The sequence below is a fragment of the Mobula birostris genome, chromosome 31 (assembly GCF_030028105.1).
Source record: "Mobula birostris isolate sMobBir1 chromosome 31, sMobBir1.hap1, whole genome shotgun sequence".
Lineage (NCBI taxonomy): Eukaryota > Metazoa > Chordata > Chondrichthyes > Myliobatiformes > Myliobatidae > Mobula > Mobula birostris.
The window spans coordinates 28539034-28555748 of record NC_092400.1 but is presented as its reverse complement, the minus strand read 5'-3'; the positions used below and the strand labels follow the sequence as shown (position 1 = coordinate 28555748).

Genomic DNA, 16715 nt, shown 5'->3' with positions numbered 1-16715 from the left:
AATGTTTTACCATTGTCAGTGTTTCAAGTTGCAAAATTGTTACTAATTGTAACAATAAACACAGAATGGAAGTTGGTAGCTCATTGTTAATAAACTGCCAGCCTGCTGAATGTAGTGTGAAAGATTTTTTTTGAGGTACTGTATTTCATTATACCCTTCAATTAATAAATAAAATAAAAAGTATGTGATTTTTCTGTTTTGATTCTAAATATTCATAATGTGCATATTACAAAAAAAAAGCATTTAAAGTGCTGGGCAGTTTACAGGCCAGGTAAAAATATTCTGCTCAGAGCAGTGGTTGGCCAGCGCAGCTGTAAAAAAACAAATAGAGGGAACATTTGTGTTAGAGCAGCAATGTAAATAATTGAATGAAATAAGTTCATCTTTATTTATTCTTTTATTTTCCAATATTTTTGGAGAACTTAAGTGCTCTTCGTTACTGCAATTTACTTAAAAGCTTGATTCAGATGGGCTTAAACTAAAAAATTGAGTAATCCACAAAAAAAGCAAAATTTGTGGTAGGAGCTCAGATTGATAAATAGAATTGATCAGATAGAAAAATACAAAATGTTTTTCAATTTAAGCTGGAGCATTGAATAAGATTCTTAAATACAAAAAGTTATGAAGGAGTTTGGAAAGTAAACAGTTGTTTAAAATAGTCAAATAGAAGCTATTGAATGACCTTCCACTAATAATTAATGTTATATGGTTATGAACTCTTAACTCCAGATTAATAGCTGCACATAAATTCTCAGCTTTGCAAAAGGGAAATAATGTTAAATTATGATGCTGTGTCTTTATGCTGCCTTGGAAAGGTTGGTCAATTTTTAATTGGTCTTATAGTTTATAAAAGAAACATATTTGCACAGAGAAGGCATTGGGCCTGATCAAAATCAGGAGGGGTGCTCCAAAATTTCTGCCCAGATTGGGCTATTTGATCCACCTGGAATATCATACAGCTGAATTAATAAGAAAATGTACCCAAAAACTTAGATTGCAGCATAGCATAAGGAAAGAAAGAATATAGTTGAAGGTCAATGACTTCTTTTTCTTTTTAGATAATAACATTTCTGTCAAGGTCAAGTTGAAAAATGCTTGGCCCTGCACAATATGGGGCCAACTACTAATTTTAATTTTTCACTGTGAAAAGCTGCAGACTACACCCATCATGTGTATGCTGCCAAATGGACATTAGTGGGAGTTCAAGTAGCTGCTATTTCTCGGGTTTCTTTATTTGTGGTAGAGCAGTGGTCTAATTCTTGTGCTTTAAGTTGACTCAGCCTGATCATAAAATACTTGATCTTGGAAGTGGATAACAAAAAGAGTATTTTGTAATTTCAATAAACAACTTTTTTTAAAAAACAGCTCTATTTATCTAGGAAGATTGAAATCTGCTGACAAGTGTGCCAAATTTTGGACATTTGTCCTGTAGGTTTGGATTCAGCACTAAGTCAGAAATTCTCAACCTGGTCCATGGACCCCTTAGTGAATGGTAAGGGTCCATGGCATAAAAAGGGTTGGGAACTCTGCACTAGGTGATGGTATTTGATCCCAAATTCCAGGAAACTATTCTTAAAGATCTGACAATCTCTGTGGTACGATTTATACCTTTCTCTGAAATCAAATGTAGGGCTTGCTGGCAGCTGCCATCATCAAGTCTGGCCAAAGTCCTCAATTCAAAGAGGTCCCCAGGAACCAGCATTAATCTGGTTGAGAAGATTTCAATAGTAGTCTTGACTCCGAACTACCACGAGCACAAATAAATGTTTTTTTTTTATATAAAGATTTTGGTAGAGGGCACTTGGGAGCGATGTTTGTAGCTTAGGGCTACCCATTATAGAACAAAGATTAAATCTATGAGGTATATTCAGCACAGATTAACCAGAATGACCCCAGGGATGGGAAGCTGTAGTTAATAAAAGACTTAAGGTACCATATCCACTTGAGCAGAGAGTACTAAGATGAGATTTAATGGATAGTGGACTGATTTTGAAAGATTTAAGTAGGGGTTAAGATACTATTTCCCCTGCGCAGAAAATAACAAATGGTCATAATTTAAAAATTCACTGTAAGTGGATGTGGAGAGAGGTTCAAAGAAATGTTAGAATTCATAAATCTGTTCAATTTACCAGACATAATTTCTTAATAAAAATCTCTTGGATCCCAAAAGTCTTCACATTGCTTTGCCACATAGAGGAAGGCTGTTCAATTCATTGAGTTTATGCTGGTTCTCACTGCGTTATCATTTTTCCCACAGTCTGTTCTGAATCACATGCCCATCAACTCCGCCTCAATTATCCTGCCAAATACTTACACTAGGGTGATATACAGAGACGAATTGACTTGTTGGCATACCTTTGGGTGCTGAGCAGAAGCTGAGCTTAAATCCTCATGGATCACGCTAGAGGTTAGGATTAAATCTGGGTTGTTGGAGCGATACCACTCTTGCAGCTATATGCAAATGCATCTAAATCACTCTTGGAAGTCTAATTAACCATTCACTGTTAGGGAGATGATAGACTTTACTGATTCTGCATCTCTTTTTCACACATATCAGACTTCATGATTGATTGATTGAGGCCTCCGTCGGTCTGGGTTGACCATGGGTACTGCATCCTAGCTGTTTAGATACACAAGCCTGGGTAGTATGATATGGAGATCAAGCTCCCCTTGTCCATGCATCTGATGAACCCAAAGGAACAGCAGAATTTAGTACCAGCAGCGTCACAGGAGTTGCTAGTCAGCGTTGAACTCAACGTAGGACTACCTTGGGGATTCCAGCTCCGGATTTTCCCTTTGGGATTTGCTCCTGAAGCCTACCCTGTGAGTAGGTATAGCTACAAGGCAGTAGGTGTTGAAGATCAGAGTTTTCTTTCTCCTAGATGATCTGCCAATCACAGCCGATGAGCCCCATCTGCCCGAAGCGACTGGTTTTGAGGCACCATTAACCCACCTTTGCCCCTTTGCCTGTCAGTAGGAACAGTTGACAGAGGCAATTTGAGGCACATGCCATTGGCAACATTTAATAGGTAGTGGGAGCTGGTCCCCATTACCACTCCCGGCTATAACAACCTTAAGAAGCCTTAATATGTAATGACATTTTCTTGATTAACCAAATGGAGATGTTTATTCATCACCCTACAACCACTCCAATTATTGATAACTTTTGATCCTTAAATAGTTGAAAAGGGCTAACATGGTTTTTTTTGCTCCTGTTTTCATATGGGTTGTGTGATTGTGGAAGCTCTGAATCTCATGTGAGTGCTGTTCCTGTCTACATCTACTGGGGGTTGTATTTGAATTTTACTGGGCAAGATTCTTGCATGACAACATGCTCTTTCTCCTTTGCTTCCCCTTTGGCTTTGAGGGCAGCAGTGAAGTTACTGGCAGTGTTCTGGGCTTCTGTCATCATGTCAGTAGCTTCCTGTCAGTCGTCACCACTGTCAGTCATGCAAGTCTGGATTGGAACATCAGGAATACTGTCACACTGAGATGTAGAAGGGTTCTTCATTGCCGTTTCTGTAACAATGTTGTTTTACCAGTCATGCTTGTTAGTCCTGAGCTAAACCTCCGAACCTGGAGGACGGGTGAACCACTCTTAGCCTGGCCTCTATTCTTTGACCTATCTGGCATGGGTGAAACTACCAAGAGCCAAAGCTTAAATCCCTGACTCCAACCAGCATAGCTCTCCGGGTCATTGAGGCACGCAAGCCTCCAAACCCAACGACAAGGTTGTTGTCTTCTTGGAGCTTTGAGCTGTTGCTATCCCGGCTATTTTGAACGAATGTTTGCCTGAATCTGGAAAAGAACCTTAAATGTTATAGTTGAATGTCTAACACCTCCTGTATTGTAGCCGGAGGCCTCTAATTTGGTTGGGCTTTATTACTGTTGTCACTTGTGTTTTTAAATTAAGGTTTTCACAGAGGCCAGACCTTTTTCAAATGGCATTTCTAAATATTTGATTCATATTGATTTACTGTGGGCTGAAAAGAAACTGTTTGTTAATGGAGTGTAACAGTGCCATTACTTTCTCCATATTCCAATACAAGAGCAGTCCCCAGAGGCACACCCTTTCCTGCAAAACACCAAACATGCCAGGAAGCGATGATGAAAAATATTGTGTTGGTTTTTGTGGAATGAAGTTTGGAAGCCTGATTAAGTGGGAAAACTGCTAATAAAGCTTTTGTTTCCATATTTACCTCCACAAAATGAAGACTTTAGTTCAACCCCTCATTTCACGATTCTTGCTTCTTCCATCTGAGGCAGTCACAAAGGCTCTAGTGATTAAGATTATTAGCGTGTCAGTCTGGTTTCAATAATATTTGACAGAATTACATAAATAACAAGGTGCTGGTCATATTTGCTTGGATTACACATGCTATTGAAATAGAATGAGTTTTCACAGCCGTTGTACCCATTTGCAATTCGCTTTGAACTAATTTCAGTAACTTTTGACGCAGTGTTTTGACATTTAGCTGAACGACATTCACTCGGTGAATTTGAAGCTTTATATTCCAGGATGTAAAGTAGAGCACCACAGATCAGTAGCACGAGAGCATGAAGCACAAGTCATATCAACTTTAGTGTTTTTTTTTGAAAAAAGTGACTTCATCATGCCTTGGCAGAAATTGTACAGTAAATATCCGATGGGCCAAGCAATCCTATGTATTTGTTTCTGGGGGAAATAAAAAGTCATAGCTTGTGAGAGCATTTATATATTCCTAATCTTCATTGCATCTTGATGAAGACAATTAAGTGGTTAACTCATGTCCTTGGCATTCAGACTCAGAATCAGGTTTAATGTCACTGGTATATGTCATGAATTTTTTTGTTTTTGGCAGCAGTACATTGCAATACATAATAAAAACTGAATTACAGTAAAGTATATGTAGCTATCCCTCTCTCTCTCTCTCTCTCTCTCTATATATATATATATATGTATACATACACACATACACACACATACCTATATGCGTGTGTGTTAAATTGCTAGAGGAAAAAAGTAGTGAGGTAGTAGTGAGGTAGTGTTGATGGGTTCAGTGTCCATTCAGAAATCTGATGACAGAGGGGAAGAAGCTATTCCTGAAACTCTGCATGTGTGCCTTCAGGCACCTGTACCTCCTCCCTGTTGGTAGCAATGAGAAGTAGGCATGTGCAGGGTTCCTGGGGTCATTAATGGTGGGTGCTGCCTTTCTGAGGCATCTCCCCTTGAAGATGTTCTGGATGCTGGAGAGGCCAGTATCTGTGATGGAGCTGGCTGAGCTTGCAACTGTCTGCAGCTTGCTTATGTGGTAGATTTGGTAGTACAAATGTGGTTTTCATATCGTCACTGTCCATGGTGTGCAGTGATAAGCAGATCCAAGATTTAAATGACTAAATAAATCAGGATGCTTTTAAGTTCAAAGTTCAAAGTAAATTTTATAATCTAAATACTTTATACGTCACCATATACAACCCTGAGATCCATTTTCTTGTGGGCATATTTAACGAATCTATAGAATAATAACCATAACAGAATCAGTGAAAGACCACCCAGCTAGGGCGTTCGACCAGAGTACAGAAGACAACAAACAAACTTGTCTTCTGCAAAAAGAAAAAAAAACAACAAAAATAAATAAATAAGCAATAAGTATTGAGAACTTGAGAGTCTTTGAAAGGTTGTGAGAACATTTCAGTGATGGGGCAAGTAAAGTTGAGTGAAGTCATCCCCTTATGGGATGTTGCATGGTTCATTTAAATTAAAAAAAAGTTCTTCAAAGGAAGCAAAAATTGAAGTATGTAGCATATCATGCAAACTTGAGATCTTGAAAAAGAAAAAAAGGGTAATGGATTGAATCTTAATTTTCAGCTGTTAATGAGGCAGAATACTTTGCAAAATGATCTGCCTGCAGCTTAGGAGGAAACCCTGTGATGACCATCATAACCTCGATGAAATAGGTTGAGTTTAGTGTGCAGATTTTCCACCAAGAAGAAACTACTCTGCTGGCTGCATTTGAGAAAGCCAAATAATAACAGACAGAAGAGTGTCGTGCCTTGGATGCGGTGCACAGACCAAATCTGCAAGGCTTGTAATAAATTAAATAAACTGGCTAGGATTTGTGTTCTTTTAGTAATTACACAACGACAATAACAACAAATTCCTTATTATTTTAAGATTTTTGATGACATGGTTATACAGACAGCTGGGTTTGGTTAGCTGATGGAACTTTGCAGTCTTTTACTATGTAATCAGGAACATAATTTGGAATTTATCCAGTGCTAGATCATGATTTTTGTGCCACCTATTGTAATTGTAATTCTAAATACAACGCTAATGCAAATACAGTCAGCAGAGTAGTTTTATCTTGGTGGAAAATTTGCATTAATTCTATTGTGTTTCTTTGTATTTATTGTATACAAAATTATGAGGGGTATAGATATGGGAAATGCAAGCAGGCTTTTCCTGCTGAGGTCGTGTGGGACTACAACTAGAGGTCATGGGTTAAGGGTGAAAGGTGAAACGTTTAAGGGGAACATGAGGAGAAACGTCTTCATTCAGAGGGTCATCAGAGCGTGGAACGCGGTGCCAACACAAGTGGTGCATGTGAGCTCAATTTCAAAGTTTAAGGGAAGTTTGGATAGCTATATGGATGGTAGGGGTATGGAGAGCTATGGTCCTGGTGCAGGTCAATGGGAGTAGGTAATTTAATTGGTTTGCCATGGATTAGATGGGCTGAATGGCCTGTTTCTGCTGTACTTTTCTATGAGTCTACTGTGAATGCCCAGAAACAAATAAATTTCAGGGTAGTATTCGGTGACATGTGTACTTTGGTAACAGATTTACTTTGACCTTTGACTTGTATAACCAAAGTTATTTATTCTTCCTCTAGTTCAGTACAGCTGTCAGTGGGAATAATATTGCCAGTAACAAAAGTCATTTGTATATAATATTTGAAATATTTATATTTTAAGTATTCAGCAGGCTTAGGCTGGAGTGGACTCGAGCATTGCACGGGGACAAATTCTTTCTACCCATCTTCATTCCCACTAGTTGCACATACCACATCTATTGCTCTATTTACCCTCTTATATCAGTAGTACCAAATTTTTATTTTCTAAGACACAGAAATCTTCTCAGAGAAGAATCTATCTTTCTCTAAGATACAGTGCAATTCATGGGACGAACGTAGAAACTCATTACAGGCGGCGCTGGAATTGAACTCAGAATTCGTGAGTGCCCCAAGCTGTAATTGTGCCCTGTTACTGCGCCGTTACTGTTGCTGTAGCTTGACTGTTATGGCAGAATCTTCGGCTGGGAACCTGCCTTTGAGAAGTGTAGACTCAGAGTGAGCTGAATTTACAGAAAACACCCTAACACATGGCTTATTGACATTCACAAACCTTCAGTAAGACTTAAAATGTGAAAAAAGTTAAAATAACATGAAAAGCATTTAAAATTCTTTACATTTCTGAATCTAACCAAGATTTTCAAAATTTATGGGGGCTGTTTTAAAATTATTTTCATAATCTTTGACTTCTTGTTAAAGTACAGAAGTTGGTTAGTAGTATATTTTATTATCTGATAAGTATTTTTCTTTTTTTTCTCAAATAGCTTCGACCTTGGTAGTGGGCGTAGATCCTTTTTTTAATAAAATTGTTTATTTTCTAATATACGAATTAAACTAATCCATATGAATATAGAGTAAGGAGTTCTTTAATGTGACTCAATATACTGTATCTGGTATTATTATACTTTAGTTTTATAATAAGTATTCTCTTGAACTCTGTATTCTTCTATATAGAAATCAATCAATAAAAAATATTGGAAAAAGAAAATTCTTTACATTTTAAAAACTTAAAAACACGTAACTAAAATTTAAATTTAAGTGATTAAAACTAACTGAAAGGCATATTGCAAACACAACTACTTACCTTTACCTGGGTGTTGATGTTTCCTCTTCAACTGAATAGAGATTCCTAATGCCAGGTTTAACCCAGATGAGGATCGGATGTCCCAGCCGGACAAGCAAACGGTTGGCAGAAGAACCTGCCTGGCTGTACTCAGTCAGGAGTGGTCACTCAATATCGGAGCAGAGTTCTACACTGAACACATACATACTTGTATGTGGATGCTGCATGCATGATCCCTTGGAACTGGTTTCTTGATGCTGGCGACCAAGATGGGGAAGTATTAAGCGTGGTTTGTTACTTTAGAGGTCAGTTGGTATTGCTGAGGAAATCTTATTTATTATTAAGATACAGCACTGAATAGGCCCTTTGGCCCTTTGAATGCACCCCTCCCCCCAGCAATCTCCTGATTTAATCCAAGCCTAATTACGGGATAATTTGCAATGACTAATTAGCCTACTGACCGGTACGTCTTTGGGCTGTGGGAGGAAACCGGAGCACCCGGAGGAAACCCACCTGGTCATGGAGAGAACGTACAAACTCCTAACAGGCAGCAGTGGGAATTGAACATGGGTTGCATGTACTGTTAAGCGTTTAACCACTATGCTACTGTGCTGCCCCAGAATATGTAAAGGCAAAGTTTCAAGCTTTGCCCTTGTTTTTCTGCCTGGTAGTAAAACTGCCAGGAAGTCATTTGGCAAGGTTATGTATTTAAAAACAATGTCTCAGGTATGATTTGCTTCATTGGTTTTGAATTTTGCAACCACTGAAAGCTTTTTCTTCAGTATGTTTCCTGAACTTCACAAGTTACTCTTGTTGTGGACTGTGATGTGCAAGATCACTCAGCAGCTGCTGCTGTGGATCATTTTATGGACACTTTGTATTTAATTTGTTATGGTTTTGTGATTTTAAGCCTTTCAGGATTTTTCTCTGCAGCTAATTACATGGTGGTTTAGGGACTGAATTCTTGATGGATGGAGAGGAGGGGGCTGCAGGCGCCTTGTGGCCATCAGCCATCTGGACAGCTGTAATACGCTGCATAGGAATCTTAGGAGTATGCCTGCTGGGTCACTGCAGTGAAGCTCAGCAAAATGACACTTTGGTTCCGTTCGACAGCTAACTTGGTGTGCATTTTACTGCTGCTATTTCTAAACTTTTTTTTTCTGAGTAGATGAACAGTGTTAGAGATTAAGTCCGTTTGTGACTGACATTGTTTGCACAATTCACACACAAAAATTATTTTTATCCACGGCGGAATCACACGAGCAACCACCTCCATTTGAAATTGTACCCATGCATTAGGGGCTTCTATGGGACTTGCAGATGAAAGATAAATGGAGGGCTACGTGGAAAGGAAGGGTTAGATTGATCTTGGGGTAGGTTAAAAGGTTGGCACAGCATTATGGGCTGAAGGGCCTGTATTGTACTGTTCAATGGGGAAATTAGCCCCGATGATTCTATTTGCAATCCACCTTAAATGTGGCTGATGTTTTCTCAGCATCCAGTGACATTGTGTCATCCATTTTCTGCATTGTCAGAATAAAATGAAGCTGCTGAGTACAACCTATACATTGTCAAGACATTTATGACCATTTTGCAGTGAGATTGATAACGAGTAATTCATTGGGAAGAGTTTCACATTTGCATCAGTGCTGTGCACACAGTATCTGCCAGCCTGAGATTTCAGTCGTGGGGATGGTGGAATCTGCTTTCACTGTTTCCGGACTTCCATCCAAATCAGATGTGAGTTATTGATGGCCTATTGTTCAGCATGGACATTCTAGAGGGAATGATTGGAGTAGATCATATCAGGAGGGGAGCCCAGGCGCAGAGGAGATTCCTGTGTTTTCTATAATTCCTCATTTTCCCTCATATTCAAGGCATCTTTATCAGTAGCAGCTCTGTGGAACACAATTTAAGTCTGGTTTTGCTGATATCTGCCAGTTTATAACTTTATGCACTCTGTACCCAATCAAAACATAAAACTTCCAGCAATGTATAGGAGGCCACACTTGGAGTACTGGATACAGTAGATAACCCCAACAGACTCTGGTAATTGACACTCCCCCCTTCACCATTCCCCATTCTTGTTTCCTTCTCACACTTTCTCTTCTTATCTGCCCATCATCTCCCTCTGGTGCTCCTCCCCCTTCCCTTTCTTCCATGGTCTTCCCTCCTCTCCTATCAGATTCTCCCATCTCCAGCCCTTTGTCTCTTTCACCAGGCACCTGGTCTGAGTTTAGTTTCACCGACGTGAGCACTGAATAATGGAGACCTGATTAGAAGTGCAGGTGAATCTCTGCCTGACTTAGACAAGAGGTTATCCCACATTCTAGGCATATCCCAACACACAATTTCATCTGTCCACCTTGTTTCCTTCTTTTTTCAGCTATCCAATACCTCCTCCCCCACCCGCTTTCATCTGCTGATTATCTCCTTGCTCTTCCTTATCTCTATCTGTGTTCATCTGCAGGCCTCTATCCCAACCCCCTGTACTGCTACATATTGGCAATCTTTCCTTTTCCCTCTCAGTCCTAATATGGTTCTTGACCCAAAGAAAGATCTCGGCCCAAAAAATCAACTGTCCGTTTCTCTCCATAGATGCTGCCAGACCTGCTGAGTTCCTCCAGCATGTTGTGGTGTGTTGCTCTAGACTTCCAGCATATATATGCAGAATGCATTGTGTCTCCACCTTGATGTGAAATGTCAACTTAACCTTTTGCCTCCATGGCTGTTGATTGAGCGGCTGAGTTCTTCCAGTGTTCTGCTGTTTTATGTGAATGTGTGAGCATAGTTTGTTGCTCAGCGTGACTGATTTTTGAAGTATATAAACTCTTGTTCTCTTCACTATATTTGTCAGTTTCTTTTTCTCCCTCTTCCTTTGAAGATTTTCCGATGTTGTCAGACACTGTTAACTGTGCTGCTGTACCTTGCCAAACATCTTTTCTGTATGTGATCTGAGAGATGGTGAACTGTTTCACAGGAAGGGGCACCACAACTGCACAGAAGAAGAGTTGAGGCCTCAGGCAGATCAGCCAGGACAAATTATTTTACTGCATACTTCAAACAGTTGGAAGTTGTTCATTACTTAATGCTTATCACCTGGCTGGAAAGCTTTGTTTAAACAATGTGCTGCAAGATCCATATTACTCGCAGTTCCAGTACGAATAAACTAAGAATAGTAATAGTGGCCGACTCCAACTACTTTCATGGTTTTCTCTGTTTTCATTTAGTATTCTTCAGATAATTTCTTTATTTTGTTTTGAGATACAGTGTGTGCAGCAAGCACCACCCAGCAACCCATCTATTTAACACTAGCGCAATCACAGGACAGTTTACAGTGACCAATTAACCTACTAACTGCTATGTGGTTGGAAAGTAGAAGGAAACCAGTGCAGCTGAAGGAAACCCATGCACTCATGGAGAGGACGTACAAACTTTTTTATTTGGGCGCCTTCCCCCTTCCTTCTCAGTCCCGATGAAGAGTCTAGGCCCAAAACCATATAACCATATAACAATTACAGCACGGAAACAGGCCATCGCTGCCCTTCTAGTCCATGCCAAACTCTTACTCTCACTTAGTCCCACCGATCTGCACTCAGCCCATAACCCTCCATTCCTTTCCTGTCCATATATCTATCCAATTTAACTTTAAATGACAACATCGAACCTGCCTCAACCACTTCTGCTGGAAGCTCGTTCCACACAGCTACCAGTCTCTGAGTAAAGAAGCTCCCCCTCATGTTACCCCTAAACTTTTGCCCTTTAACTCTCAACTCATGAGAGTTGACAGTTTACTCTTTTCCATGGATGCCGCCTGACCTGCTGAGTTCCTCCAGCGTCTTGTGTGTATTCTTTACAGATAGTATTGGGATTGAACTCCTGGCGCCCCGAGCTGTCATAGTGTCGTGCTAACTGCTCTGCTCCCTGGCGGCCTTTTATATTTCTATCTGGTCACCATGCTTCTCATGCGGTACTCTATCATGGGATGAACCTGAATTAGGATGGCATGGTAGCGTAGTACTTAGCACAACGCTTTACAATACCAGCAAACCAGGTTCAGTTCCCCCACAGCTGCCTGTACGTTCTCCCCGTGACTGCATGTGCTTCCTCCCACACTCCAAAGATGTACTGGTTGGTAGGTTAATTGGGCATTGTAAATTGTCCTGTGAAATGGCTAGGATTAATTTGGGGGGGGGTGGGGCTGCAGTGTGGTGTGGCTTGAAGGGCCAGAAGGGCCTATTCCTCGCTGCATCTCAATAAATTTTAAAAAATGTTAAAATAACCGGTATTTATGTTAATCTCAAAAAAAAAGTAAACATATTGTTCACAAGCAGTGCACATCAAAGTTGCTGGTGAACGCAGCAGGCTAGGCAGCATCTCTAGGAAGAGGTGCAGTCGACGTTATGGGCCCAGACCCTTCGTCAGGACTTCTTTCAGTTAGTCCTGACGAAGGGTCTCGGCCCGAAACGTCGACTGTACCTCTTCCTAGAGATGCTGCCTGGCCTTCTGCGTTTTCCAGCAACTTTTATGTGTGTTGCTTGAAATTCCAGCGTCTGCAGATTTCCTGGTGTTTGGATATTGTTCACAAGTGTGAGGGGGAAGGGACTTAGAGGAGATCCGAAGAAGAGCTACTTTCATCCAGAGGGTGTTGAAATCTGGGACACACTGCTTGAGTTGGCGGTGGAAGTAGGTTATCACAGACATGGTGAGCCGAAGGGCCGGTTCCTGTGCTGTGAGGCTCTATGATTGAAGCGGAGCTGTTAACAATGATGCGGGTTTCACGGCATGCAGTTTAAACAAAGCCTGACAGCTTGGCGATGACCATTAAGCAATGAGCAATTTCCAATCTGTTTCAAGCATTTGGAAGCAAACTAATTTGTTTGTACTCTACAAAATAATCTCATCCAATCACAGCAATATATGCTACATCACAGAATTAATCAAGGGATTAATCCAGATAAACAATATAAAAGTAATTGGCTTGGCTAGAAGGAGAAATGCAGAGATTGTTTCATGGATTTGGTAAAATGTGACACAAAATAAATTATATTTTCATACCATGATGAGTGCATATTGTGAAATATTATGCATTTTCAAATGGATGGGTGGTCACTGATATAAAATGACAAAATGAGAGTTGCTCATAATTGAATTACACTAACTTAATTGCTCTTATAAATTCCATGTTGGTATAAGCATAAAATGTGTCTGATGAATACGAGTTGGCAAGCTGGATACCTTGCAGCCTTTCTAGACCTTCCACAATCTTCTTGGTTAACTAGTAAGGGGAATTTTCACACTTACATCGGGGCTGTTCCCTCACTGCTAAAATTAATCAACAGCCAGATTGCCTGTGATCTTCTGCCCCTTGCACACCATGTAAGCTGTTAAATCTGTTATTGGACAAATACTTTTCCCGTGCCCTGTGCAGGAAACATTTACATTCCTTGTCCTTTTAACCCAGGTGTTTTACAAATAAAACGGCTTAATTGGAGAAGTGTTGTACCGTGGAAATGTCTGCTTCAGGGATTGGTCTGAGGCTGTCAGAACTCATCAAAGACATGACCCTTTTCCAACTGATGGAAATGATCTTTTGAGCCATTATCCCAAAGGATGTACAATCCCCAGTCCCCCCATAGTTAAATGCTAAAGATTGAAGTTCTTGCCTTGTCTCCTTTGAGACACCTAACGTCAAGTAAATGTCTATTAAAGATGATATTGATTTCCTTCCTTAGCTCAGATGTGGCTGTCAACATTCTGTAATTTGATGTATTTTTTGGACAATTGTCTACTGAAGTATTAGTATTTGAAACAGTAATATTTAGGTTCATGTATCAATTAGCCAGCATGAGCTGATGGCAAAGTATGTAATGAATTAATATAAGCAACACACATAAAAGTTGCTGGTGAACGCAGCAGGCCAGGCAGCATCTCTAGGAAGAGGTGCAGTCGACGTTTCAGGCCGAGACCCTTCGTCAGGACTAACTGAAGGAAGAGTGAGTAAGGGATTTGAAAGTTGGAGGGGGAGGGGGAGGGGGAGATCCAAAATGATAGGAGAAGACAGGAGGGGGAGGGATGGAGCCAAGAGCTGGACAGGTGATAGGCAAAAGGGATACGAGAGGATCATGGGACAGGAGGTCCGGGAAGAAAGACGGGGGGGGGGCCAGAGGATGGGCAAGGGGTATATTCAGAGGGACAGAGGGAGAAAAAGGAGAGTGAGAGAAAGAATGTGTGTATAAAAATAAGTAACAGATGGGGTACGAGGAGGAGGTGGGGCATTAGCGGAAGTTAGAGAAGTCGATGTTCATGCCATCAGGTTATTTGCATAGTGAATTAATATACTATCTGCACCAAAACCTATTACAACTAGTTCCTTAGTGAATGGTTTTACATGGTATCAGAAATGAATAAAAATCAAAATTGCTCCAACACTGACTGCATAACTTCGAAGAATTTTGGTTAAATTCTCAGACACAGTTTCTTTTATAGTTGGGCTGCTATGTTATAAATTTGAGATAACAGCTACAGACATGCGGGCCTTTATGCCACTGCTTGGTTAATTATTCCTTTAACATTTAAAAATAAAAGGAAGTTCTGTTTAAGCTTTGATGCCATTACACAGATTCAATTCTAATGGCTCTCAGCTGGTGTCTTTCCTGAATTGTGTTGGTTTTTTGAATTTGCTCACAATGTCAAGACAAAGCGTTGAGCAGAAAACTACTACCCTCAGGGAGGAGGCAAAATTGTCAAGTAAGTTGATCCAGTTGACTCAGCTACCCTATCTTTATACAGTTAGAATCACAAGGAACAGAGTGACGGCACCGATGCAACGGTCCTTGGGAAGGATAGAGGGAGTGGGTGTGAAAGGTGGGGTGAAAAGTACATTGGCTTGGATCAAAAGCAGAAATTTGTGAAGAAGTCCACCAGTTAAGGAGCATCTGTCAAAAGAGAAACAGTTCATGTTTTTAGTGAATAACCAATCTTTAGATCTGGCGAAAGGGTGGTGGACTTAAAATTTTCAAAGCAGAGCGGGGGGTGGGGTGGGGTGTAAGTCCAGTTGGAGACTGGTTAAATGTCAGAGTCATATAGAAGGGAGGCAGGTCACTTTACCCTCCCTGATGTCTTCCATGATGCTAGTTGTCCTTACCCATACCCTAAAGCCCAAGTGATGGTCTTGCATTCTTGAGACCTCACTGCCTCTAAATGCAGTACTCATCCACAAAGCGGGATAAGACTGTTACATTTAGTGTAGCTGTTAACATGACGCTGTTGCAGCTCATGGCATTGGAGTTCGGAGCTTAATCCCTGTGTCGTCCGTAAGGAATCTCTATATGTCCTTCCTGTGGAATGTATGAGTTTTCTCTCGGTCCTCCAATTTCCTCCCATTGTCCAAAGCCGTAATGGTAGGTTAGTTGGTCATTGTAAATCTTCCTGTGATTAGGTTAGGATTAAATTGGGGTGTACCTCAAAGAGTTAGAAGGACCTATTCCGTGCTGTATCTCTAAAAAATAACCCATCAAATCCTATCATGTTGTGATAATTTTACCCTCGAGACTGCTTCACTCTGATATTACAAATGCATCCTTCCTTTTTCTTCTAGCCAATGCCTCTTTACTCTCAAGTTGAGATGTATTGCTTCAACAAATTGTCTGAATGCATTCCCTCAAACTTATCCTTCACGGCTGTGTGTGAATGTTTCAACATTGTTTTGAGTAAATTTTATTGTTTTGAACTTGCACTTTTTAATTAGTATTCTGAGGATTCATTTTGGATCGTTTGTGTTTGTCTCATGCGTTGAACATTTGTAAGTTCTGCTTTGATGTGTTGCCTGGCTCTCCAGTGATATAGCTAAGGAGCAATTCAGATGCTTTTATCTTGAATGCTGCTCTCGTGCGAAGGAGCACTAAGCAAATTGTCATGCTGTCAGGAATTTCTACAACATTATGTTGTAAAGTTGTTCTGGGGAAATGATAGTTTAGTTCCCAAATTGCTAATGTTTGTCACTGAGCATTTGACCACATGTTGGAAACGAGGAGGAAAAGTTCTGAGTTTAACGGCTCCAGTCAAAGGCTGGTCTGAGATCGCAGGCAACAATAGTACAGATGATTGCAGTCATGGGTAAAATGGGCTACATGTGAAATACATGGCTCATTGCCCACTTCATTTTATCCATCTATATATATCTCTATCTCTATCTATCTTTCTACTGTGCCTATAAAAAGTATTCATCCTCTTTGGAAGTTTTCGTGTTTTATTGTTTTACCACATTGAATCACAGTGGATTTAATTTGGCTTTTTTGACACTGATTAACAGAAAAGACTCTTTTGTGTCAAAATAAAAACAAATTTCTACAAATTGGTCCAATTTTTTTACATTTATTAAACACAAAATATTTACTAATCCCCTTCAAGTCAGTATTTCGTAGATGCAACTTTAGCAGCAATTACAGCCTTGAGTCTGTGTGGATAGGTCTCTATCAGCTTTGCACATCTGGACACTGCAATTTTCCCCCTTTCTTCTTTATAAAACTGCTCAAGCTCTGTCAGACTGCATGGGAATTGTGAGTGAACAGACCTTTTCAAGTCCTTCCACAAATTCTCAATTGGATTGAGGTCCGGACTCTGGCTTGCTCACTCCAGGACATTAACTTTGTTATTTTTAAGCCATTCCTGTGCAGCTGTAGTTTTACGCTTGGGGTCACTGTCTTGCTGGAAAACAAATCTTCTCCCAAGTCGTAGTGCTCTTGCAGACTGCATCAAGTTTTCCTCCAGGATTTCCCTGTATTTTGCTGCATTCATTTTACCCTCTACCTTCACAAGCCTTC

At 40.3% G+C, this 16715-nt stretch overlaps 1 protein-coding gene across 3 annotated transcripts in view; it reads left to right on the top strand.

The window, feature by feature from the left end:
- The window catches only part of ttc28 (tetratricopeptide repeat domain 28), a 945172-nt gene that overhangs the window by 337883 nt on the left and 590574 nt on the right, over positions 1–16715 (top strand). The window lies entirely within an intron of this gene.